The 25,371-nt window shown below is 42.4% G+C and overlaps 1 protein-coding gene and 1 pseudogene across 3 annotated transcripts in view; one reads left to right on the top strand and one right to left on the bottom strand.

Annotated features, from left to right (window-relative positions):
• Window positions 1-25,371, bottom strand: part of LOC134160935 (urea transporter 2-like) — a 331,080-nt gene that overhangs the window by 281,779 nt on the left and 23,930 nt on the right. The gene's annotated exons all lie outside the window — the stretch shown is intronic.
• On the top strand, window positions 3,699-3,817 carry LOC134160940 (5S ribosomal RNA; annotated as a pseudogene).

Raw genomic sequence — 25,371 nt, 5'->3', positions numbered from 1 at the left:
CACTTGACAACCTCAAAGTACATTTCACACCACTAATGACTTCATCACTAACACAATTGTCATGAGTCAAGCAGTTTCCATAGCAACGCCCTAGTACAGCTGTTTACCCGTATAAAATACTGCACCTACTTAGTTACATATACAGACAGATCACTAGATTCCTAGGTACTGAAATTGAAATAATTCAATTTTCAGTGTCTCTCTTTATGAAGCGATTCTGCCAGCTATAGGTATTAGCATATCAATGTGACTTTGACAGGGTCTGCTGCAAAAGACATATTTTGCAGGCACTTCATGTCAATTAGAGCTCTAACTGTTTCATGGAATAATCATTCCTGCCAGATTAAGGTCAGGCTGCAAGGTAATTTAATTGGTGCCATTTTATCTAGGGGGAAAAAATGCTCTAATAAAGTGCACACACTGTAGCTGCCAGTGAGGATGTGCTATGCGACATAAAAGGGATTGCCTTCCTAAAGTGTATGGGCAAACCATTTAGAGAGAAAGAAATAAGATGGAAACGACTTCAGATGCTTTGTTTCCAACAACATTCCAGTGTGTTTGACCAAGGAGGGAATTTTATTTCACTTGAAGTGGTGCTATTCACAAGGGAGGGAACACTGAAGAAAAATAAATGAGAATCAGGAGAAAAAAAATCCCCTGACTTTATATATGCCTTCTTATCTTCTGTGGAATGATAAACACTTTAACTAAAAATCTGCAAAAATCAAAACAAAGTCTCCTATTCCAAGGGCTGTGATGGATAGGATGCAGTAAGCTGGGCGGGAAAGTCCCTGGCCACCCCCTGGGTAGCGGGAGCTACAGGGTTACTCTTTCCTCCCGTGGAAACTTTCATTAAACAACTTGTTTCATGAGCAGCATGAGTTCAGTTTCCTATGGAGTCAGGTAGTTTATCCCCTAAATTCCTCCTACATATCCATAATTCAGCTTCTCACACTTTTCCAGAGGCCCCATTTCCCCTTCAAGAGGCAGGTCCTGGGGTGTCCAGTTAAAGAGGTGTGACATGGCCATGTGTCAATGTGGGCGTGGGAATACCAGATGCTTAGTCTTTGGGTCTGCTTTCTTCTATACAGAAAACAAAAATAATTCAGAACTTTTTTATTTCTGCATGTCTTTTCACCTTTTTTTTTTTTTTCTTACAAATCTGATTTTCCATGAAGCTGACACGTTTTTCTCTTCTGTCTAAAGCCAGCCAAATTTTTCAGGAGACTGCCAGATGGACAATGTAGAATTCTCCAATATAATATGCTTGTAACATAGGAAGGTGATGAGAAAGGAAAATTTTATCTCTCTATGCACATCTCATGAAAATTTACCTATGACAACCACCTCACAAAAAGAGTCACCACTTTGAATTTACCCTCTTTCATGGAAAAACACGGAGGCGGGGAAAGTATCTGCCTTGTAAGCTGATTACTCCTCATAGGGTTGTCCATGCTCAGCCTTGTAGTCACAACCACACTCTAAATAACAGTATAGCAAAGATTAGGTTAACTAAAGAATATATGATGTTTATCAAAGGCACAAGGCCAGATTTTCAATGATGTAAACTGTCTCATTTTCACAGACTTCATATACGCTGCAATCACTTAAATAAAGCTGAGGATATTAATCAAATATTGTGGCAGGTTCAAGAACAACAAAAAAAAGTTTAGTTAGATTCTACATAACCCAAAGAGTTTACAATGTGTGTGTAAGGACTCCAAACTAGCTTTTATGCAGCACTTTTTTTATTTTTCATGCAAATAAGCATATTCCTAAATTGCAATTTCAGATAGTAAATTCCTCATCTCTATAATACTTGTTCTTATTACTATGCTATTAAATAAAATATTGTGCTTATTATGTTGTGATGTGAAAACCAATCACGATTAACTTAAGTTCAAAAGACAGAGATGAGAACTGAAGTTTTCTTTCTTTTCGAATGAAGAAAATATGATATATAATAGGAAATTCTGCCAAACCAGAAAAAAAACTGCAAAATTAAAGTGATGGAAAAAGATCAGATTTTGAACCCTTTGAATTTCTTTATGAATATTTCAAAAGACTCTATTCATTATTACTATTCCCTTTTACTATCCACTCAGGCTTACAGTGGAACTATTTAAAAAAGATATAGGAAAGATTTTTTGTTGCTATAAATATTGTATAAACTAATGAAATTAAGGTCAAGCAAAGGTAGATTATAAATGGAAATGAAAGTTTTTTGTCATTATTATTTTCCTTTAAATATGTCTGCTAGAACATTTTGGTTCAGCATCCCATCCAAATGCATTTGATCAGCCATAAATTATCCATTAAAAACCCCATTAATCCCATTAAAAATGTAGTCTAGCTTCCATCATTTGTTTCAGCCTTGGTCATAAATGCAGGAACAGGGATAGCGGGGTGAAAGGGAGCCACAAAACAACAAATAGTAGAATCATAGAATCGTTTAAGTTGGTAAAGATCTTCAAGATCATCAAGTCCAACTGTTAACCCAGCACTGCCAAGTCCACTCTGAAACCATGCCCATAAGTGCCACATCTGCATGTCTTTTAAATATTTCCAGGGATGGTGACTCCCCCACTGCCCTGGGCAGCCTGTTCCAGTGCTTGACAACCCTTTGGGGAATAAATTGTTCCTTATCTCCAGTCTAAACCTCCCCTGGTGCAGTTTGAGGTCACTTTCTCTTGTCCTATTACTTGTTACCTGGGAGAAGAGTCAGACCACCACCTCACTACAACCTCCTTTCATGTAGTTGTAGAGAGCGATAAGGTCCCCCCGAGCCTTCTTTTCTCCAGATTAAAGCCCCACAGTCCCTCAGCCATTCCTCATCACACTTGTGCTCCAGACCCTTCACCAGCTCCATTGCCCTTCTCCGGACCTGCTCCAGCCCCTCAATGTCTCTCTTGTAGTGAGGAGCCCAGAACTGAACACAGGATTCGAAGTATGGCCTCACCACTTCTCAGTACAGAGGGATGATCACTGCCCTGGTCCTGCTGGCCACACTATTGCTGATACAGCCCAGGATTCTGTTGGCCTTCTTGGCTGCCTGGGCAGAAGCTGGCTTATGTTCAGCTCCGTCACTCAGTGTCCCAAGTTCAGCAGTAGTCATCATTTTTCTCCTTCTTAGTAGCTGGTGCAGTGCTGTGGTTTTGACTTTCAGCCTGGGAACAACACTGATAACACTGATGTTTTTAGTTGTTACTCAGTAATGTTTACTCTGACCAAGGACTTTGTGAAATCTCATACTCTGCCAGGAAGGAGGGGAAGCTGGGAGGGAACAGATACAGGACACCTGACCCAAACTAGCCAAAGGGGTATTCCATACCACAGCATGTCATGCCCAGTATAGAAACTGGGGGCAGTTACCCGGAAAGGCTAGATTGCTGCTCAGCTCTGTCTGAGTATTTGTTGGCGGGTAGTGAGCGGTTGTATTCTCTTCCCTTGTTATTTCCCTTATCATTATTATTATTGGTGGTAGCAGTAGTGGTCTGTGTTATACCTTATTTACTGGACTGCTCCTATCTCAACCTGTGGGAGTTACGTTCTTTTGATTCTCCTCCCCATCCCTCTGGGAGCGGCAGGAGGAAGAAGTGTGTGTGTGGGGGGGGGGGGGATGAGCAAGCGGCTGCTTGGTTCTGAGTTACTGGCTGGGCTTAAACCATGACAGTTCTTTGTGGCGCCCAATGTGCGGTGCCTACGGCCACATCACCCTGAAAACGCCTGATCTCATCTGATCTCAGAAGCTAAGCAGGGTCGGGCTTGGTTAGTAGTTGGGTGGGAGACTGCCTGGGAATCCTGGGCGCGGTAGGCTTAGAATCAAAAGAACATAACTGCACCAGCTACTAAGAAGGAGAAAAGTGACTACTACTGTTGAACCCAGGATACTCAGCAACCCCAGGACCTATTCCATGAGCAACTTTTCAGTCACTCTTCCCCAGGGCTGGAGCATTGAAATGGGGTTGTTGGGGCCAAGTGCAGGACCTGGCACTTTGCCTTGTTGAGCTTCTTACCATTAGCCTCAGCCCATCAATCCAGCCTGTTCGGATAATTCCACAGAGCCTTCCTATCCTTCAGTAGATCGACACTCCCAGCCAGTCTGGTGCCTTAGACTGTAAGTAAGACTGTAAGTCTACAGTCTTACTGATGTTTCACTTCATCCCTTGTTCAGGGCATTGGTAAAGATTAAACAGAACTGCTCCCAGTACTGAGCCCTGGGGAACACCACTTGTGATCAGCCACCAACTGGGTTTAACTCCATTCACCATCACTCTTTGGGCCCAGTCATCCAGATAGCTTTTCACCCCGTGAAGAGTGCACCCATTCAAGCCATTAGCAGACAGTTTCTCCAGGAGAATGCTGTGGGAAATGGTATCAAAGGCACAGTCTGAGTACACAACATCTACAGCCTTTCCCTCATCCACTAAGAAAGTCATCTTCTCAGGTCAGTCAAGCAGGATCAGCCTTTCATTCACCCCTGAATGGGCCCGATCACCTGGTTGTCCTCCAAGTGCCATGTGCACTCAAGATGATCTACTCCATAACCTTCCCTGGTACAGAGATCAGATGTATCCGATTAAGAGGGAAGCTTTATATTGATGTACTCCTAGATTATGTGTGCAAAACTGTAGCAGATCTCTAAATAAAGCAACTTAAAAGTGCAAGATTTAGTGACATAAACATAAACTTAGAAACTTGAATCTACATTAGCTAAGCTTATAAGGGCTCCCCCTTGTTTTCTTTCAGTCTCTGATCCAAAAAGCCAGAAGAATGGACGCATTACAGAGCCTCTGCAGTTCCCTGATAAGGATGCATACACATAGGTGTCATGTTAGGTTTCTTTATAATTAAGAACCTGATACATTCTTTATAATTAAGAACCTGATACATTCTTTATAATTAAGAACCTGATACATGAGGCATCTTTCAGCTCACTTAAACTAGAGTCCAACCCAGATGGAAGTGACTGTAGGCTCTACTGATAGTGTCACCCAGACCTTCAGCCTCCTCTGGTGCCAAGTGCCATTTAAGGTTTCCCAGGGTAGCTAAGACATCCTCAGCTAGCAGGCATAATATGGGACCAATAAGAAAATCATACTCCCCTAAAGTGATAGCTGGAGGGCAGAGGAGAAGGACCTCTCGAATGCATATGAACAGAATAGTTAATTAAGACCCTGGTGATACAATGGAAGTTGAGACAGATAAGTCTTCACAGAATTCCTGGTGAAAGCAAAATAGTGTCTTTCATCTGGTCAGCACCACATACACGACAGAGTATGTATATGTACAGAAGTAGAAGGATGGTGAGTCTTACATGTTTCCTACCTGCCTCTCAACACAGGCACTCTGGAGTTTGTAGATTTAATCCAGTTCTGCACATGAAAACTAGGTACAAAATCACCACTAGGTAACCAGTTACATTATCAATAATTTGAAAACGTAAGATGCTTTCTGGTAGAAATGGAAGTTTTGCATTCTAGACAAGATCAGCTGAAACTCTGTATGGTCCTTGCTTCATCCAGACAAATCATAAATCCTTCTGTTGCAACTGACAAGGGAAGCAAAGACTGAGACTGTTCAACGAATATCTTTGCTTTGAACTCACAGGACTCACCTGTTGCTTCTTCCTTGACTGAAAGAAAGAAAGATTTGCCTTTAAAACATCAGGCATGCTTCAGCAGTGGTGAAGCGGTGAAGTGAGCTGTCTGCTTTGATCTGGGTGTTGGGTTCCTAGTCCTTGCATAGCCAATTAGTCCACATCTATAATACAACTGTTTTCATGGGTTTCTTCATAACTGTCACTAAATCGTGTTGAGAACATCACTCTGGGAGGTGGCTGGCTGAGGCTAGGGAAGGTAGCAGTGGGTAAACAGATTGATTTTCTGCTTACTTTATTACAGTCTTTTTTCTATTTTTTTTTTTTCCTCTTCAGTCCCTTGTGATAGGAATGAACTTGTTCCCCAAGTCCAGAGAGAGATGGGTTCAATGGAATTGATTTAAGGACAAGAAAAAGATCAAAATTGCAGGAGGAATAACTTTTTTTTGTTTGGGTGGTCTTATTCTTCTTCTTATTATTACTTTTGAAAGATAAGGAAAATTAGAGATGGAAAGTTTTCACATTTGTGAAAATATTTTCTTTCAAAGGTTTTCAGACAACATACAAACTTAGATGACGAAAGCTGATGAAAACTGGGAAAATATTGTCATAAACAGACATCTCTGAAATAAGTTTCTATCTGGCTGAAAGCTACTTTCATTCTTTTTTCTAGTCTTGTTTTGAATGAAGCCACTTTTAGCAATGCAGATCTGGAGAGAGTCCTCAGAGTGCTTAATTGCCTTTAGCTTTCTCTTCATCAGGTAAATCAAATCGGATGGGTTTGGACAGGGACACCTGTTTTGCCATGAAAAGGCCTTTTAATCAGCATGCAAAATTTTTTGGCTATACTGTGTTTACATCACACAGAATCCTTACTTAGCCAGCAAAGAAACCCATTATTAGGAAAAAATGCATTCTTGACTTCAAGTTTTGAATGCTTGCACACAGCTGCCATGATGCACAGAGGAAAGAAAATAGCTCAGAGCACGTGCAGAGAAAGAATACATCAAGTTATAATCAAGGGAATAAACCTGACATTGGATTTTATGCTTGATTTATTTTTTATTTTTTTTTACAAAAGGAAGAAAACTTGCAAATGTATATCTCTGGTAAAAGGATGTGGTAATGAGTAAGCACAGTGCATTTCCCAGTGGGTGATGAGTAAGCCCAGGGATAGCTGCAGGATGCCATGATGTACTCTGCTGTCACAAAGATTTTACACATAGGCTGGACAACCTGTTCAATAAATCAACATGCATCTATCTTCTGTTTTTTATTTCCCTGTTTCCTATTTGGAAACTCACAGCCGTATTATAATGCATATGCAGTGTCTGTTAACTTGGCATACCCTTTTCATCATTTCCAATCCTGTGTTATCTCTTGGGTGTGAATCAACATTATGTAACATAGCACACATGGTACCATGTGATCCCTTTCCTTGCTGGGAAAAGAATAAAAATAAACCCAAACCCCACAAAAGTATATGAACACAAAGGTACACACTTATCCTAGCAATCATATACAGGTTAGACTGGCTACCTAGTATGTTTTCCTCACCTCTCAAATACCCTTATTGATTTCAGTGGGAAATGTTCTTGCCTAACTCATATAGAGTCTGGTCCCTGGGGTAATTAATGGGAAAATTTATTTTTCTTTTTTCTTAAATCATATCTTGCTTTGAAAGGAGGAATTCCAGTTAACTTAAGTAGTTAGAGCAGAGACTTGCATTAAGCTCTTGTTCATCATTTCTTACTTTCCTATGCAATGCTCTGGTCAGGCTCAAAAAACAAAGTGAATTTTTGAGATCCAAAGGCTAATGTAAACCCAGAGAACATCCACTTGCTGGTCAGAAACTAAAAGTAAAGAGTGAAGCTGTTGATTAGGAAGTTATTTAACTGACCAAGAGTTAGTGGCTAAAGTGGAGTAACAGCAAATTGATCTATGCGCAGCCTGGATCACACACTGTACTGGGAATGGAAGACATCAAGGAAATGCTTAGTTATCAGTAGAAGTTTCCATTATCGCTGCCTTCAACAACAGATATCTCCATCATCACCATAAAACATAGCCTGCAGCTAAAATGTATTGGAAACTATGACTGGGAGAGAAGGGTTGGGGTTCATCTCAGATGAGCCCATCTATAAATGAATGGTTTGTTCACTTGGAAAGACAAATTCAGCGGACTGTTGGGCCTCTTCTCACAAACAGTGCAAAAAACAGTGTAACCTGGAATGGAAACTACCAAGACTTCCACTGTCACAGACAAGGCAGGAGTAAAATTGTGCCTCAGAGTGTAATCTTGCCCAGGATGGAAGCATCACTGGAAGATAGCCTTTAAATTGCAGATGTGAAATAGCCTCATATTGTCATAACACTGGCTCTCCTAGATTTGGAAAGCAAAAAATCCTGTCAAGTTTTCCTGTTCTTAAGTTCAAAATTCTTCAAGAACTTTCAAAAGATTTGATCTTTTCCAAGACATTTCAAGAATTTTTTACAAGTAACAGTTTGCCTTTGCCTTGCTATTTGGCATTTTGCTTTGCATATGGACAAACCAAGCTGCTTATAGCCAACAAATAGTATAAAATACCATCAGAAAGGAAGATTTGGAAATGGCTAATATACATAATTTTTGAAAAAAAATTGTCTTGATATTCACCAGAATGAACTATTATATAGGACAGTATGAAAAGAAGGATAGGGTAGAAAAATACCTTGCTTCTCTGATTTACTAAGCCATCATGGTAGTACATAGTTATTTAAATCTATATTGAATTATGATTTATTTTGGTAACTGTCATTCTAATTTTGTCTGTAGTTTATGGATAAAAATTCTCTTGCACACACTCTTTCTCCTAACAGTTAAATCAAAACATCGCTATGTATTAATACAAGGCATGAACTCTGATGGGAGTTTTATCTGTCAAGAATGTCATCTTACAAGTCCACAATTCACTATGTATACAGCAGGGAAAAGGAGAAAAAGAAATGCCTGCCAAGTATTCATAACATACTTTCAGATAGCAACAGTAACACTTAGGTTTGAAAAAATACTGGAATAAGGTATTGCAACATGTCCAATCCTACACTATGACGTCTCATATTCACAAAACAAAAGAAAAACAATATGCCATGTTTCAGTAGATCACTTTCTATCCATATAACATTCTGACTTCTGGAACAAGAAATAAGTTAATGTGTCAGGTGCAGGAAAAGAGAAGCCATGAGCTACATAAAATCATACAATCATAGAGTGGTTTGGGTTGGAAGGGACCTTAAAGCTCATTCAGTTCCAACCCCCTGCCGTGGACAGGGACACCTTCCACTAGAGAACATTGCTCCAAGCCCCGTCCAACCTGGCCTTGAACACTGCTGGGGATGGGGCAGCCACAGCTTCTCTGAGCAACCTGTGCCAGCGGCTCACTACCCTCACAGGGAAGAACTTCTGCCTAGTGTCTAATCTAAATCCTTCAGGGCTTTGTCCCATGGTACTCTACCAAGAAAATCCCTGAAGAGGCTAAAGTCTTCTCTCCTGTAGTCCTGGGCAGGAAACTTGCTCTGCGCCCTCCTCACTACTCTAGGGATTTTGAGCTCCACCGTTTCATGATCACTGCACCTCGAGTTTCACATTCCCCACCCAGGAATCCCAACTTGCTGGGATCCAAGTTAAATGAAATGTGTACAAATGCATGCTGCATGCATTATAAGATGATGAAATTGGATGCATAGCTTGTGTGCTAATGGATACAGTTAGAAAAATGACTTGGAATTAAATACAGATGGTATCCAGAAATGAAAGATAATATAGACTTGTGCTCTTAGGCTGGGAGAGGACTGCGTGATGGCAGAGCAGCATTTGGAGGGGTCTGACAGGCAGAAAGAGTGGGTTTACACTAGCTGGTGGGAGAGAGAGAGTAACTTAATAGCACCCATGCTCTAGAGGGAGTTTCAAGTATTCAGTCAGGAATTACTCTATTTAAGAAGAAATCTGAAGCATTTTGAATTAGCTGAGCATGAAAGATGGAATAACAACTTTTTCATAAAATGTCCATTATTTCATTATTTCCAAGAAGTTTTTTGCTTGTTTCTTTGTTTAATGAAGAGATTGATTTAGCTTGATTTGATTTCCAGCTTCTCTGAATGGAAAGGCTGCAATGAAGATCTATCATATACACAGTATATCGCCTGATTTTTTTTTTTTTCCAGAAGGTAGATGATGGATTAAACTACACATTTTTAAGAAAAGTATCTAGTCTTGACTTAAACATTCTAAATAACAGGGAACATGCCTTTTAGGCTGATGAGCAGATCCCATTTGCCACTAGAATACTGGGTGCAACTTCAAGTTTGAATTTCTCTTAGTTTAAATTCTTGGAAATTATTATACTTGTGTTTAGAAAATTAAAATACCAATTTCTTCCCAGTCAACTGCTGTAAAATTTTTCCATATCTCACCAGCCATGCATAGGGCTCAAATCACATGGAACCTTTTTTTTAACCAAATATAAATTGATAATACTTGCCTTCCATCTGCATAAACCCTTTCTATTCTTACTCGTTCTTACACATTTTATTTCAAGCGACCACAAGAAATTCTGTAGCCTTTCTACTAATGCAAATTAATCAACAGAGATGAATGACTGTTTTTCTGAATGAGAATATTCATTATGAAAAAAACTCCCAATCCAACAACAAACGCAGTTCCTGAGGGATGTGAGTTATTAATGAAGTATGGTCAAAATCGACATATAGCTTTGTGACCAAAAGAGCTGAAAGAACATTTGAAAATATCCAATATTTTGTGTTAACATCCTGTGAAGAAAAAAGTGTCATTTTTGTTTCCAAGCGTCATTTTGGAACTAGATGATCTTAAGGTCTTTTCCAACCTTAACTACTCTATGATTTTGCCTGGAAAATTAAAAAAAAAAAATAAATAAATAAAAAAAAAGTTATTCCTATATTATAGCACAGTGAGAATACTAATTATTTTCCCCAATATTTCCCTTCTGGTATTTTCTGAGACATTTGTTTGACTACCACACCAAAATTCCACACTGAGATAGTCATTGCCTTGTATTTCTTTCTTTTGAGATTGCAGCTATTTATTTCAGTTGTTTTCATTTTTCACTGCAAACATTTCTGTCTTATAAATCTGATCAATAGCTTCTGTTGATGGGAGTTGCACATTCTGTTTGGTTTATGAACTTTATTAGATTTTGAAGCTTTGTTCAGGCAATTATAAATACTGATTACTGTGGTCATTACTGGGCAGCTAGAAAAACATTTGGCATCTTCAGATTTTACTGACAAAGATTTATCTCATTGATTCAAATGCTGAAGAGAGCTGGATTAAGAACCTAATTCCTTGGACACTGCATCGGCAGCAACTCAACTCATTGATTTCTCCCTATTAAAAACTCCGTTTCAAGACCTCTCAGACATGGGAGTTTTAATCCATTTAATGTGTGCCCTGTTAATTCCATATAATGCAGGGGTTTTTAATCCAGATGTGATGTAGTACTAAATCAAATTCACTGGAGAAATCCAATCGTATTATGTCAACAGCATTGTTTTTATCAACCAGACCTGTAATGTTGTCAAAAAAAAAAAAGAGACTTGTTTGACAAGATCCACTTTCCATGCAAACATGTTGACTAGCATTAATTATATTTTTAGCTTCTAATTCTTTACTGACAGAGCCCTGAATTAACAATTCCAATAGTTTGGCCAGACTGACATCTGACTAATCAGTTTGCTTAGTCATCTCTTTGCTCTCTGTTCAAATGCTGGGATTTTACTGGCAGACATCCAATTTTCAGGAAATTTCCTCAACTTTCCAGAATGTTGTTAAAATCTGGTTTGGATGACAATCAGCTCTTCCTTTCAGATCTCTAGACATCAGATATATATGCGTGATTATTTAATGATGACTCATGGTTTCCTCTAAAACAGTCATAGCTCTATTCACTGCTTTATCTAGGAGGGTACCTCTTCCACTTCATGTCACTCACAGGACAGAGCTACATGTTTTAATAGGCATTTTTACACTGAAAACATTTTTCATATATCCTAGAAAACACTTTCTGGTATCTAACTGCAATCCCCTGCCATGGGTAGGGACACCTTTCAGTAGAGAAGGTTGCTCCAAGTCCCATTCAACCTGGCCTTGAACACTGGCAGGGATGGGGCAGCCACAGCTTCTCTGGGCCAGTGCCTCACCACCCTCACAGGAAGAATTTCTGTCGAAGAGCTCATCTCAGTGTCCCTTCTGGCAGGTTAAAGCCATTCCCCCTTGTCCTGTCTTTACATGCTTTTGTACAAGGTCCCTTTCCAGCTTCCTTGTAGGCCCTGTTTAGGTACTGGGAGGCTGCTCTAAGAAGCTCTAAGGAGATTTTTCTTCTCTGGGCTAACCACCCCAGCTCTCTCAGGCTGTCAAGCCTATCTTTTGTCTTGTCACAAGGATCTGTCCAGGAAATACACTTATAATGGATATAGAAATAGTAAGTCTACTATATAAAACATGTTTTGACTAGAAGTTCATGACTGCCTTCAGCAACATTTATACTGGTTTTTACAGTGGTGCCATATCTTTAAAAGAAGTGAAAGTGCCCAGAGCCTGGTTAGAGAGAGTGAAGCTGAGAGGCATGTTCTTACATTCCTATTTTCATTTTCCTTTTCTTACGGTTATGAGCAAACTCCAGCCCATTTCTGCAGATTGCTTCTATTTATTCTTTTGTTCCTGTTTCCAAGAGTACATCTTCAGAGTCAATCCAAGCTCCAATACATGGCAATTACTAAAGAAATAAAATAGTATTAGCCCCCCCGTCTTCAAGCATTTTGACCACATTCTTCTTGGCTTTCCTATTTTCAATATCTAAAGTGCAGCACTACTTCACTACCCTTGAAGAAATACTTGTTACATTACTGGAGACATTATCCTTAGAAGAGGAAGTGGAAAAAAATCGTCTTTCAATTTCTGAATCAGTCTTATCTTTATTCTTCACCTTTAGTTTTCTTTGTGCTTCCTCCTTTTATGGTCTTCTAAATTACTTCTGAACAAATACAATGTCAGTAAGTTGTAACACTTCATTTTGCTACTACTTTTATCAACAGTTTTACTCTTGCCATCTTTAGGCAGTGCAACCTGGGTGTTTTTGGCACACAGTAACCTTATTTTACCCTCCAGGAACCTGTTTTCTTCTTCTATATTTTGTTTGTTTGTTTGTTTTCCTCACCCACTGCAGAGCTGTTATTGAGTAAGGAATTTATTTATTTATTTATTTATTTATTTATTTTCCCCTTATGCCATTGCTTTGGCTCTGATACATATCTGGACTAAGGTGCATTGGCTCTTACGGAGGTACAGAGCTCTCTGGCTCAGATTTCCTCAAAAGCTGTATCATAGAAATGAAACTAGAGGTCACCATTCACATGTGACTCTCATATATATGTCAGAAATGAGTGACACAGATACTTGCAGAATTAAATGTAATTATAATGTTCTCCAAAGAATGCAAAAAGCCACTTATGGGGCATGGATCAAATACTTCTTAATCAATCTGCTGGAACTGGGGTATAAACATAATTTATCTCACCACTTATAATGGGGAAGAAGATTACTTTGATCAAGGAAAATAACAAATCTGCAAACACCCATTCTGCTAAATAAATCAAAATCAGTTGCAACTGTTCCCATTGTACACATTGTTTTACATCTGTAATTTTACATGTTACTGAACATGAGCAATATCCATGCACCTAATATGGCTGCAGGGGCAAAGTTAAAATGCAGTCGGACCTTTTACCAATGGACATTACCAACCTATGAATATAGATCAGATTTACCAGGCAAGGAGGATAAATACTGTCGTATTAATGTTAAAATGCATGGAGATATGAAGGTTAAAAACAAAACAAAAACAAAACAAAAGAAAACAAAAAACAAACAAAAAAAAAGGTCAGGGTAAACATACTTGACTTCACTGTCTGGGTAGGCAAAAAGTTACCTAAAATCACAACACCTGAGAAACCTCTGCAACAAGTAGATGTGCCGCAATTCCCCATCTAACATCAGACACAAAATGTACAAGCTGACTACCCTTGAGGAGGATACATACAACAAAACAGAGATAAGTCACCCACAGCAGTCAAACAAGATAGAATAGCTGGACAGCTCTTCAGTAATTGCTGAGGTGAGTAGCTCGACGCAGGATGCCTTCAACACCTGACTGGGGGGAAGCTGAATGTTCACCAACCTCAACTCAGAGCAGCAAAGGCTACCATGGGAGCCTCAACTCCTCGACAGGACTGGCGCAAAAGCTGACGGGCGGCACCAGCCCTGCCTGGTTAAAAACCAGCCCCAAGGAGTGTGGCGAACAGGGCGGGCAAGCAGGGCGTGGCGCGGCAGTTGGAGTGAGCAGGCGGGCAAGGTGGTGAGCATTCGCCTTATGACCAGGGCCCGGTCTGGGAACTCTGCTTTGGCTGCCGCGGCGGTGGCACCCAGACAGAGCCGATGAGAGGGGAGGCTGCAGTGCAGAGCTCGGGGTGTAGAGAGTGCCTGCACCGCTCTGGTGAGGGGAGGGTACACAATGGGCAGGGCTGCACTCGGTGCTCCCTGGTGGAGGTGCTCCTGCAGCAGGGGCTGAGCTGCGGGACGCTGTCAATAGACTGCGAGATGTCAGGGAAGCTGAGGGGAAGCAGGAATGCTTGCTCCAGGCCCAAACTGTGCAGGGGCCTCAAGCGTCCCCTGTAGCTCATGGAGGAAAGAAGGAGGCCGTTAACCAGGGAAGCTGGGAAATAGTAACAAAAAAAAAAAAGCAAACAACAAAACTGTGAAGGCGAGTGAAGGCGGTAAGATTTGCATGAAAAATAGTTTGGGAATGAGCTCTGAGGCTTTAGTGCTTAACAAGCCCTAGGGCAATGAACTGGGGTGTTGAAGGCCACGGAAAGGTCAAAGAGCAAGACTCAGGAGGATGGGCCCGGATTGTAGTTGTGGCGGGAAACTCAGATGGAGGCCAAAGGATGTGGGGGTTTTGAGAGGGTCTGCAACATTGTGATTGTTCTATTTACCTGGAGTGTTTCACAGTGGCCAATGAGATTAAACGTGGTATGTATGTGCAGGTTGGAAAGTACCGAACAAGGGGATAAAAAGGGCTTGGTAATAAATGAGGAGCTGAGTCTCTGCATCAACTTGAGTCCATGTACTGAAATGCCACAAACAAAAAAAAAAAGAGAAAGAGGACAATTAAAAGCAAGGGGTTTCCTCCTAAATCTGATGTTGCTACCCAGAACTGCTTAGCTGTCCTGAAGGGGACTGATGAAGAAACGCACTCACACCAGAAACAACCGGCTGATGCACTGGTAAAGAAGATCTCTGCTGTTGCTGCCAGGAAAAAGGGTCGGGTCGTAGTAGCAGGGGACTCTTCTTTAAAAGGAACAGAGGCACCCATCTGTCAGCCTGACCCAGTCTCAAGGGAGGTATGTTGCCTACCAGGGGCTTGAATCAGGAATGTTGCAGAGAGGCTGCTTGCTATAGTAAGTCCCACTGGCTATTACCCACTTCTAATGATCCATGTGGGTGCTAGTGATACAGATATCAGTAGCCCAGAGAACATAAAGAAGGACTACAGAGCCCTGGGAGAGGTGGTTAGGGGCTCTGGAGCTCAGATAATCTTTTCATCAGTTCTTGAGGAGAAAGGGGAGGATGTTAAAAAGGCTAGGTGGATTGGCCAGGTTAATAAATAGTTAGAATGGTGGTGCCATAGTCAGGGGTTTGGGTATCTTGAACACAGGACTCAATTTAGTAGGCCAGGTCTACTGGAGGCTGGTGGAGCAGGTTGGTGGTTGCGCCCTCAGCAAGTTTGCCAATGATACCAAGCTGTGTGGTTCACTTGATACGCTGGAGGGAAGGAATGCCATCCAGAGGGACCTCAACACGCTTGTGAGGTGGGCTGATGCCAACCTCATGAAGTTAAGCATGACAAGTGCAAGGTCCTACACCTGGGTTGGAGCAATCCCAGGCACAGCTACAGGTTGGGCAGAGAAGAGATTCAGAGCAGCCCTGAGGAGAAGGACTTGTGGGTGTTGGTCAATGAGAAACTTAACATGAGCCGGCAGTGTGTGCTTGCAGCCCAGAAAGCCAATCGTATCCTGGGCTGCATCAAAAGGAGCGTGACCAGCAGGTCAAAGGAGGTGATCCCGAGCATCTACTCTGCTCTCATGAGACCTCACTTGCAGTATTGTGTGCACTTCTGTTGTCCTCAACATAAAAAGGACATGAACCTGTTGGAACATGTACAGAGGAGGGCCATGAGGATCATCAGGGCACTGGAGCACCTCCCATATGAAGATAGGCTGAGAAAGTTGGGGCTGTTCAGCCCGGAGAAGAGAAGGCTCCATGGAGACCTCATAGCAGCCTTGCAGTATCTGAAAAGGGCCTATAAGTGTGCTGTAGAGGGACTCTTCTTTAGAGACTGTAGTGACAGGACAAGGGGTAACGGGTTAAAACTTAAACTGGGAAAGTTTAGATTGGATATAAGGAGGAAGTTCTTTATTGTGAGGATGGTGAGGCACTGGAATGGGTTGCCCAGGGAGGTTGTGAATGCTCCATCCCTAGTGGTGTTCAAGGCCAGGTTGGACAGATGCTTGGGTGACACGGTTTAGTGTGAGGTGTCCCTGCCTATGGCAGTGGGGGTGGAACTAGATGATCTTAGGGTCTTTCCAACCCTAACTGTTCTATGATTCTATGATCCTGTGTTTTTATAGCGTTTTACCACTTTGGAGAGCTCTCCTAAATGTTAACCAGTACCACGTGGGTGGGAAGTCACAGCTATGTAAGCCACAGGAACTCCCATGAAAGCACCACCACCTCTATTGTATTTCCTGCAGTATAATGAGGTTTCCCAGCAAGCCCTAAAGTTATGTTGACTCCAGACTGGGTCTTTAGAAGGAGCTTGCAGGAGGCAGGATACAGGTAATCTACACTATGGTCATGATCTGATTTCCAAGCAGCTTTTTGCTACTATGCCAATTCAGAGGCGGATTTGAAGTCTGATATGTCTATTCCACAAGTTAAAACATACTTAAAGCATCTGTGAAGCACACATGGCTGCCCTTGAAGCAGCACCACTCTCAGCAGTACAAACACAATGTTCCTGTCTACCTCTATTCCAACTGAATGTTTGCTGAAGTCAGATATAATAAAAACCCAACACATAAGGCTGAGTGGTGATTTGCCCTCCAGCCTTAAGGCTGTTGCTCTGGTCAGTGAGAGAGCTTAAATACCATGAGGACAGCAAATATCCATAAAGCTGTATAGACTAATGCTGTCCATAAATTCTGTGTGCTGTGGAGCACCTGGTGCATGTCAGTCTTACAACTGTATTACACAGCAGACTATTCCCCAGCGTGAGCATTGGGAAGTTCAGTTGCAAGGAAGAACAATACAGCAATCCTCATTTTATGTGGGAAACTGGGGCACAGGGAACCCAACAGCTAGAAGGTCAAGTGTAAGAGGACTTCTGGATATCTTCAGGGATTCACATTGAACTGATTTTCCCATGATCACTTCCAAAATTTGTGGTACCAAAGTGAGCCTCCCAAGCGGGGGGGGGAGGGGGGGGGGAATAGTGCAGGGGATGGAAGTAGGTTATTGCAATGAATTTTTCAATTTTTCAACCTTATTTATCACCTGATTTCAAATATCAGGTGGTTTAACAAGTTTTAACAGATTTTAAGCAGTTTCATACTGAAGAAGGAATTGAGGATTCTGGAAGAGCAAAGGAAGGAGAGCAAACTAAATTCAATGGTGAGCACTGACTGACTTCCTTTAAACCTTAGGCTCCTGTTCACCTTTGCTGAAAGCTGCCTCTGTAATGTGCAAAAACAGTGCCTTAGAGTTTTACTAGATCTCTGGTGAATTTGATCATATTTTGTTTGATTTCCTTGATTTACACCTTCTTCAAGTACTGGCTTGCAGACTGACAAAATGCTCAGAAAAGAAGAAAGCTGGAAAGCTGCCTGGAAAATCACCTTGAGGAATACCTTGTGGCAAGGCACCTAAAATGTATATCTTGGTTTAAGATGTAGGCTCCTACAATATGTTGCAAAATGCTTTTGGTTACAGTTATAAGATGTAGGGTATGTTATTGGTACCATTAGCATAGAAGAAGAGCATTTATGTATGGAGCGTGCATATATGCATATATACTTTTATACATATCAAGTACTGTGACTGCCATAATACATATTGCATGTAGTAAAGGTGAACCTAGAATTCAGAAGACTTTAGCTTAGTGTTTGGGAAGATACTGAGTCACTGTGATCCATGTGTCCCTCTGTGAACGTGTGGGAGAGGAGGGTGGTGAGGTGACAGTTGTGCTAGTGATATTCTTGTAGGAATTTCCATATATATGTATGTGTGTGCACATATAAATGTGTGTGTATGTCTTGAACCACAAGTATTTGAAATGTTCTCAGAGGAAGATTGTTCAGACTTGTGGGATGTCTGTTGTGGAAATGGAATGACCATGATGTGACCCACCATGCTACCACTGCAGAAGATATGTCTGTGATGAGAAGCAAGAAGTTAAAAAAAGCCATGGCTAAGAAATGCAGAGTAGATATTTGAGGACACCAGGTCTGCAAATTGATGGTTGGGCTGAGCAGGTTGGAAAATTAAGGATCAAGGCTAAACATTCTTAATATTTGCAGCTAGCTATATGCTCTCAGCACAATTCTCATCTGGATTTCCACACAGAAGAACCCCTGACAGTGGAGTTACTCCTGATTTACACAGTCAGGATGGTACTTGCAGTCTCCTGCCTGCATATGACAAAGCTATCAGCAGAGCCTTGCCAAGCACTATTTCCAGGTGAAGCTAGTGAGGATTTTGTTAAGAAGAAGGATAGCTAACTTTAACCCCTTTCCTTGAAGAAAGAAACTAGTGAAAAATCTTGCCTCTTTTGAAAAAAATAAAAAAAAAAATCAAGGCTTGTGTATCTGAGTATGTGCGAGAGAAGGAATCAGTGAGAGAGCCATGCAAGGGGAGACCATTTGCTCAAATTGGGTAGCATCACTAATACATAACAACTCTGCCAGCAAGGCACTGCACAGCTGGAATTAATCTAAGAGAATGTGTGTTGCTGCATAGACAAGCACAGAAAACTTTCCCCATGTGAAGGCAGCGTGAAGCCCTGCCCTGTGGATTGGAAGCACTTCATCAGGCCCTGACAGAACAGACATCTTCTTTAGACCATCGGATTGAGGGGGGTGGGGAAATGTTCTCCACCCTGCTCAAATGAACACCCAGGAGGAACTGTTTTTTGTTTCATTTCATGATATTTCACAGATCACAACTGTCTCTCCCCTCCCTGATTTGTTGGTTGTTGTTTCTTGTTTTTTTTTTTTTTCCTAATTATCCATTTAGTTTTGTTCCCTTGCCTTATTGCATTGGCTCCGAAACCAGCTGAAAAATTGCTATGGCTTATTTACACTGAACAGCTATTCAGGCCAAAAGCAGCTGCTCCATTTAGCCAAGTACCTCTGTGTTACCCAGCTTCCCTACTTGTTTTTAAATGCACGCTGTGAGGAGGTAGTGTTGAAATGTATGCAGCAGATGATGGTTCTCTCTGAAAGAGGGTTTTGAAAACTCGGTGAGCTTGGGGTCATTATTAGTAAATGATTGCCCAGTAAAAGACAAGTTTATCCAGAAGTCCAGTATAACCACAGCTGATTTGAAGTAGGTTCATGCGTATGTGTGGTTCTTCACCTCTAAGTCCTTCTTCACTCCAGTCTGGACCTGGGAGGTTTCTGATTTGCATGAATAAGTGTTTTTCTCCTAAGATTTCAGCTTGCTAGGGTGACCTAGTCTCCTTTTGTCATGCAGCAGAGCTCTTCCTACACAAATATAGCCATAAGGAACTAAGAGGAATAAGAAAAATTATTTGAAAGAGAAGTAATGTGGTTTTAGTGCAGAAAATGTGACAAAGTACACCTCTGCAGGAGAAAAATATGACTCTGAGGGGAAAGTTTTGTCCTGTTTTCGAGTGAAAGCAAAAATAGGCATGCTCATACACACACATAGAGTTTCAGCTTGCAAACATTGCTGAGGTGAGTAGCTCGAGAGAGGACGCCTTCAGCACCTGAGCGGGGGGAAGCTCAGCGTCCAGGAGCCTCAGCTCAGAGCGGCGAGAGCCACCGAGGGAGCCTCAAGTCCTCGACAGGACCTGCCCAGGAGCCGGCAGCTCAGCTGAGGCGAGCAGGGACTCACAGGGGGCGGAGCCAGGAGGAGCGGCACCAGCCCTGAGCGGGTAAAAACCTGCCCAGGGAGCGCCATGCTGTAGTCTGCGCGAAAGGCGAGTACGAGCCTTATGACCAGGGCCTGGGAGCTCCGCTCTGTCTGCCCCGGCGGTGGCAGCGTAGGCACCCAGACAGAGCCGATGAGAGGGGAGGCTGCAGTGCAGAGCTCGGGGTGTAGAGAGTGCCTGCACTGGTCTGGTGAGGGGAGGGTGCACAATGGGCAGGGCTGCACTCGGTGCTCCCTGGTGGAGGTGCTCCTGCAGCAGGGGCTGAGCTGCGGGACGCTGTCAATAGGCTGCAGGATGTCAGGGAAGCTGAGAGGAAGCAGGACTGCTTGCTCCAGGCCCAAACTGAGCAGGGGCCTCATGTGTCCATTGTAGCTTATGCGGGAAAGAAGGAAGCAGTTAACCCGGGAAGCTAGGAAACAGTAACAAAAAAAAAAACAAAAAACACCCCCCCCCCCCAAAAAAAAACAACAACAACAACAACAACAAAAAAAAAACAAACAAACAAAAAAACACCAACAAGAAAACGAGAAAGAGGACAACTAAAAGCAAGGGGTTTCCTCCTAAATCTGATGTCACCACCCAGAACTGCCTAGCTGTCCTGAAGGGGGCTGATGAGGAAACACACACCAGAAACAACCGGCTGATGCATTGGTAAAGAAGATCTCTACTGGTGATGCCAGGAAAAAGGGTCGGGTCGTAGTAGCAGGGTACTCTTCTTTGAAAGGAACAGAGGCACCCCTCTGTCAGCCTGACCCAGTCTCAAGGGAGGTATGTTGCCTACCAGGGGCTTGAATCAGGAATGTTGCAGAGAGGCTGCCTGCTATAGTAAGTCCCACTGACTATTACCTGCTACTAGTGATCCATGTGGGTGCTAGTGATATAGATAGTAGTAGCCTGGACAACATAAAGAAGGAGTACAGAGCCTTGGGAGAGGTGACTGGGGGCCCTCGAGCTCAGATAATCTTTTTATCAAGTCTCGAGGAGAAAGGGGAGGATGTTAAAAAGGCTAGGTGGATTGGCCAGGTTAATAAATGGTTAGAATGATGGTGCCATAGTCAGGGGTTTGGGTAGCTTGAACACAGGACTCAATTTAGTAGGCCAGGTCTACTGGAAGTTGGTGGTGCTGGTCTAGAGCAGTTTTGGTATGAGTCTTGCCAGACTGGTCAAGGATGTTTTAAACTAGATGTGTTGGGGGAGGGGGCATCATTCATCCCTGCACTCCCAGTCATTTGCCAGCACCTATAATAAATGCTCAGAGCAATGAAGAGATATCCCAGCTGCTCCAGCCAATGAGCTGGCTTCATTTGGAGCTCGGCTCAGACACCTCTATACAAACACCCATAGTATGGGGAACAAACGAGGAATAAGAGATGTGTGAACGTCTATGGGCATATGATATAATAGGTATCACAGAAACATGGTGGGATGGCTCCTATGACTGGCGTGTTGGAATGGAAGGTTGCAGGCTCTTTAGGAAAGACAGGCCCGGCAGACAGGGAGGGGGAATTGCTCTTTATGTTAGGGATAGGCTGGAGAGTATGGAACTCTGTCTGCGGACATGTGAGCAGTCCACAGAGAGTTTGTGGGTCAGGGTTAAAGGGAGAACAGTGGTGGGAGACATTACACTGGGGATCTGTTACAGACCGCCTGATCAAGAGGACTCTGTGGATGAAGTGGTCTATAGACAAATAGGAACAGCCTCACGCTTGCAGGCCGTTGTCCTCATGGGTGATTTCAACCACCCTGATATCTGTTGGAGGGACAGTACGGCCAGGCACAAGCAATCCAGGATGTACCTTGATGGTGCGGAAGACAACTTTCTTCTGCAAGTAATAGAAGAGCTGACAATGAGAGGTGCCATGCTTGACCTCGTGCTCACCAACAGAGAAGGGCTGGTTGAAAATGTGATACTCCAGTTCAGCCTTGGTTGTAGTGATCATGAGATGGTTGAGTTTGAGGTCCTCAGCACAGTGAGAAGAGCATGCAGCAATCTCACTGCCCTGGACTTCAAGAGAGCAGACTTTGGCCTCTTCAGGAACCTGCTTAGGAAGGTTCCATGGGATATAGCCCTAGAGGGCAGGGGGCCCAAGACTGTTGGTTGATATTCGAGGGTCGCCTACAACAAGCTCAGGACTGTTGTGTCCCAACTATAAGGAAGTGCAGCTGGAGGGCTAGGAGACCTCCTTGGATGGATAAGGAGCTCCTGAGGAAACTTCAGAGGAAAAAAGAGTCTTATGAAAGGTGGAAGCAAGGGTGGGTGGCCTGGGAAGAATTCAGGGATGTTTTCCAGGAAGCTAGGGACCAGGTTAGGAAAGCTAAGGCCCAGTTAGAGTTAAACTTGGCTAGGGATGTGAAAGATAACAGGAAGGGTTTCTGTAGGTACGTTGCAAATAAAAGATAGACTAGGGGCAACGTGGGCCCTCTCCGGAAGCTATCAGGACAACTGGCTACTCTGGATTTGGAGAAGGCTGAGGTTCTTAATGACTTCTTTACCTTAGTCTTCACTGGCAAAGGCTCTGACAACATCACCCAAGTCTTGGAAGGCAGATTCAGGAACTGTGAGAATGAAGACCTTGCACCCACTGTAGGAGAGCTTCTGGTTTAAGACCATCTTAAGAACCTGAACATGCACAAGTCCATGGGACCTGATGAAATCCATCCACGGGTCCTGAATTAGCTGGCAAATGAAGTTGCTAAGCCACTGTCCATCATATTTGAAAATTCATGGCAGTCAGGTGAAGTTCCTGATGACTGGAAAAAGGGAAATATAACCCCCATTTTCAAGAAGGGGAAAATGGATGACCTGGGGAATTACAGACCAGTCAGTCTCACCTGTGTGCCTAACAAAATCTTGTGGCAGATTCTCCTGGAAGGCATGCTAAGGCATGTGAAAAACAACAAGGTGGTTGGTGACAGCCAGCATGGCTTCATCACTAAGGGGAAATCCTGCCTGACCAATTTGGTGGCCTTCTATGATGGGGCTACGGAACTGATGGACAGGGGTAGAGCAGTTTATGTCATCTACCTGGACTGTGCAAACCATTCGACACTGTCCCACATGACATCCTTGTCTCTAAATTGGAGAGACATCCATTTGATAGATGATCTTATGGTCCTTTCCAACCCTAACTATTCTATGATTCTATGATTTAATGTTCGTTTCACCCCTAATTATCCTTTTAATACCTATCAAAAGTCTCACATAGTCACAAAATTGAAAAGAAGTTCCTGTGCACCACTTCCAATTACTGCAGGAATTATGGCTTTATTGCCATTATTTACTTTCCCCAGCTATAATGTATGCGTGGCCTTGACTTACCCCGCTGTAGGAGCCAGTGACTCCAGCAGGTTTTGTAACACAATTTTCTTGGTTTTCACTTCCCTCCAGTTTTTCTTTCCATCCTGACTCCCCAGCTTCACTCCCTAAGCACTGCTCCTGCATTTTATGCCACTCCTCCTCTGACTTCCACTTTTGAGATACACTTTTTCCTGATCTCTGTAAATTTTTCTTCCCTATTTTTATTTTCCCCCAAAATTTTGCTTAATTATTGGACCCTGGATGCCTGACCAAAGACTTCCCAAATCTCAGGAGGTTCCCTGTGCAGTGTATGTCCAGCATAGCAATCTCTAAACCAGGTTCCTCCCATTCATCTGGACTGGGACTGTGTCAGGGATATCACAGATAGAAAAGGGCTGCTGGACAAGTCGGAGGCTGTCTGCAGGAGCTAGAGGAAGTTCAGTGCTGGTGGCCTCCACCAGCTCACCACACATTTCAGTGAGATAACCAAACTGAATGCTTGGCCTAATCTGTGTTTGATGAACACGTGCCTTCCAGAAACTCACCCAGAAACTTGTGATCTACAAACTAAGAGCCGGTGGAGTCAGTGCTTTATTTGATAGTTTGACTTTGCTGGTTGAAAAAAACAGAAAATAAATAAGAAAAAGAGAGTGTAAAGAACCCCAACAAAAACCAAACCAGGTACTCTGTGCCTAATTTCTCATTTAAATTTGTCTGGCATCAACTTCTAGGCTTGTTAAGCCTTTCTTATTGGTTTTCAGGGGTTTCTGGATTTTCTTCCTCCGAAGGTACACACTTAACTTTCAATATTCTGATAAATTAAGCAGATTGTATTCCCAGAATGTCTCACTAGGAGGCATTTTTGCCAGGTCTTAAATAACTGTGTGAGGTTCTTCTGCAATTACAGCTTTTCAATATGCAGTTTTTCTATGCATAGATGTCTGGTATGGATACAGGATTCCAGTTTTGCTGGATAAATGGATAAATCATGAGCAAATGGTGAAGGGAGAAGACCTACATTTCCCTTCCCACTAAGGTAATCCATACTTGCATGGGTCATTCATCTTCATGACTTATCCTCACCTTTCCTACAAGCTATCTCATGCCCTGTTTAATGGCTTCTATAACTCTCACCCAGTGACAATAAACCCAGGATTCATCCTGCGTTCACTGTTGGGCTGCAAACCAAGGTCTTTTACTTCTTCAATAACAAGGGATAGACACTGATAAGAAGACAGTCAGTATTTATAGGTACCCACTTCTTTCTCTGCTGATTACAGAAGAAGCTTTAGATAACTCCTTTTCCTCTGGGCGTACTGATTAGATGTCTATCATATAGTGGATTTCTCATGCTGTGTTTCTGGGCTGATCATCTAATCCACATTCCCCATGCTGTTAGTGACCACAACACTGAATAATTGGTATTGCAATGACAAACACATGTTTCTTAATTATGAGAAACTTAAAGAGAGCAAGCTGATAAAGCTTTGTTTGTAAAGACCTTTCTTTGTAAAGATCTTACGCTTCACATAATACAGCCACTATCATAGAATCATAGGATGGTGTGAGTTGGAATGAACTTTAAATGGACTTCAAAGCTCACATATTTCCACCTCCACTGCCATGGGCAGGGACACCTTCCACTAGACCAGGTTGCTTAAAGTACCAAGTATGCAATTAGTGTGTGTGGTTTTATTGCAGTGTAGAGATAGGTGTAAATGTATGTCCTTGCTAAGACTGGTTATTGTAAGACAGGGAGACTACAGGACATGATGTATGCACAGTTAGGTGGCTGCACAGCCTCTCTACTGCTTCTGTATGTCTCCTGTCATGTAGTGCTCCGAGTAACGGTTCTCTAAGCATAAATGCCCAAAAGGTTTTAAAGGCCATGGGATGGAGAGGAATTATTAATAAAAGTAACTCATAAAGGCTGTGTTTGCATGTCATCATTTAGCAGAAGTCTTTGAATGGTAGCTGAAGTCTTTAAGTGGGAACTGAAATGGGGAGATTTAACACGACTTTAGTCAGAAGTTTCACTGTGTACTTAAGGGTTTGCAAGATTCCGCTGTCAGAAGCATGCTTAAAAGTTCCAGATATTTTTTTCAGCAGTACAAATAAATAGTACAAATAACTAATTTCTGGAAGTGCCATGCTGGGAGGTGATCCTGCCC

This window comes from Pezoporus occidentalis, unplaced genomic scaffold (assembly GCF_034315485.1).
Source record: "Pezoporus occidentalis ecotype Australia unplaced genomic scaffold, CSIRO_AGI_Poc_V1 ctg166, whole genome shotgun sequence".
Lineage (NCBI taxonomy): Eukaryota > Metazoa > Chordata > Aves > Psittaciformes > Psittacidae > Pezoporus > Pezoporus occidentalis.
The sequence above is the reverse complement of the archived record's forward strand: the minus strand, read 5'-3'. Positions and strand labels throughout refer to the sequence as shown.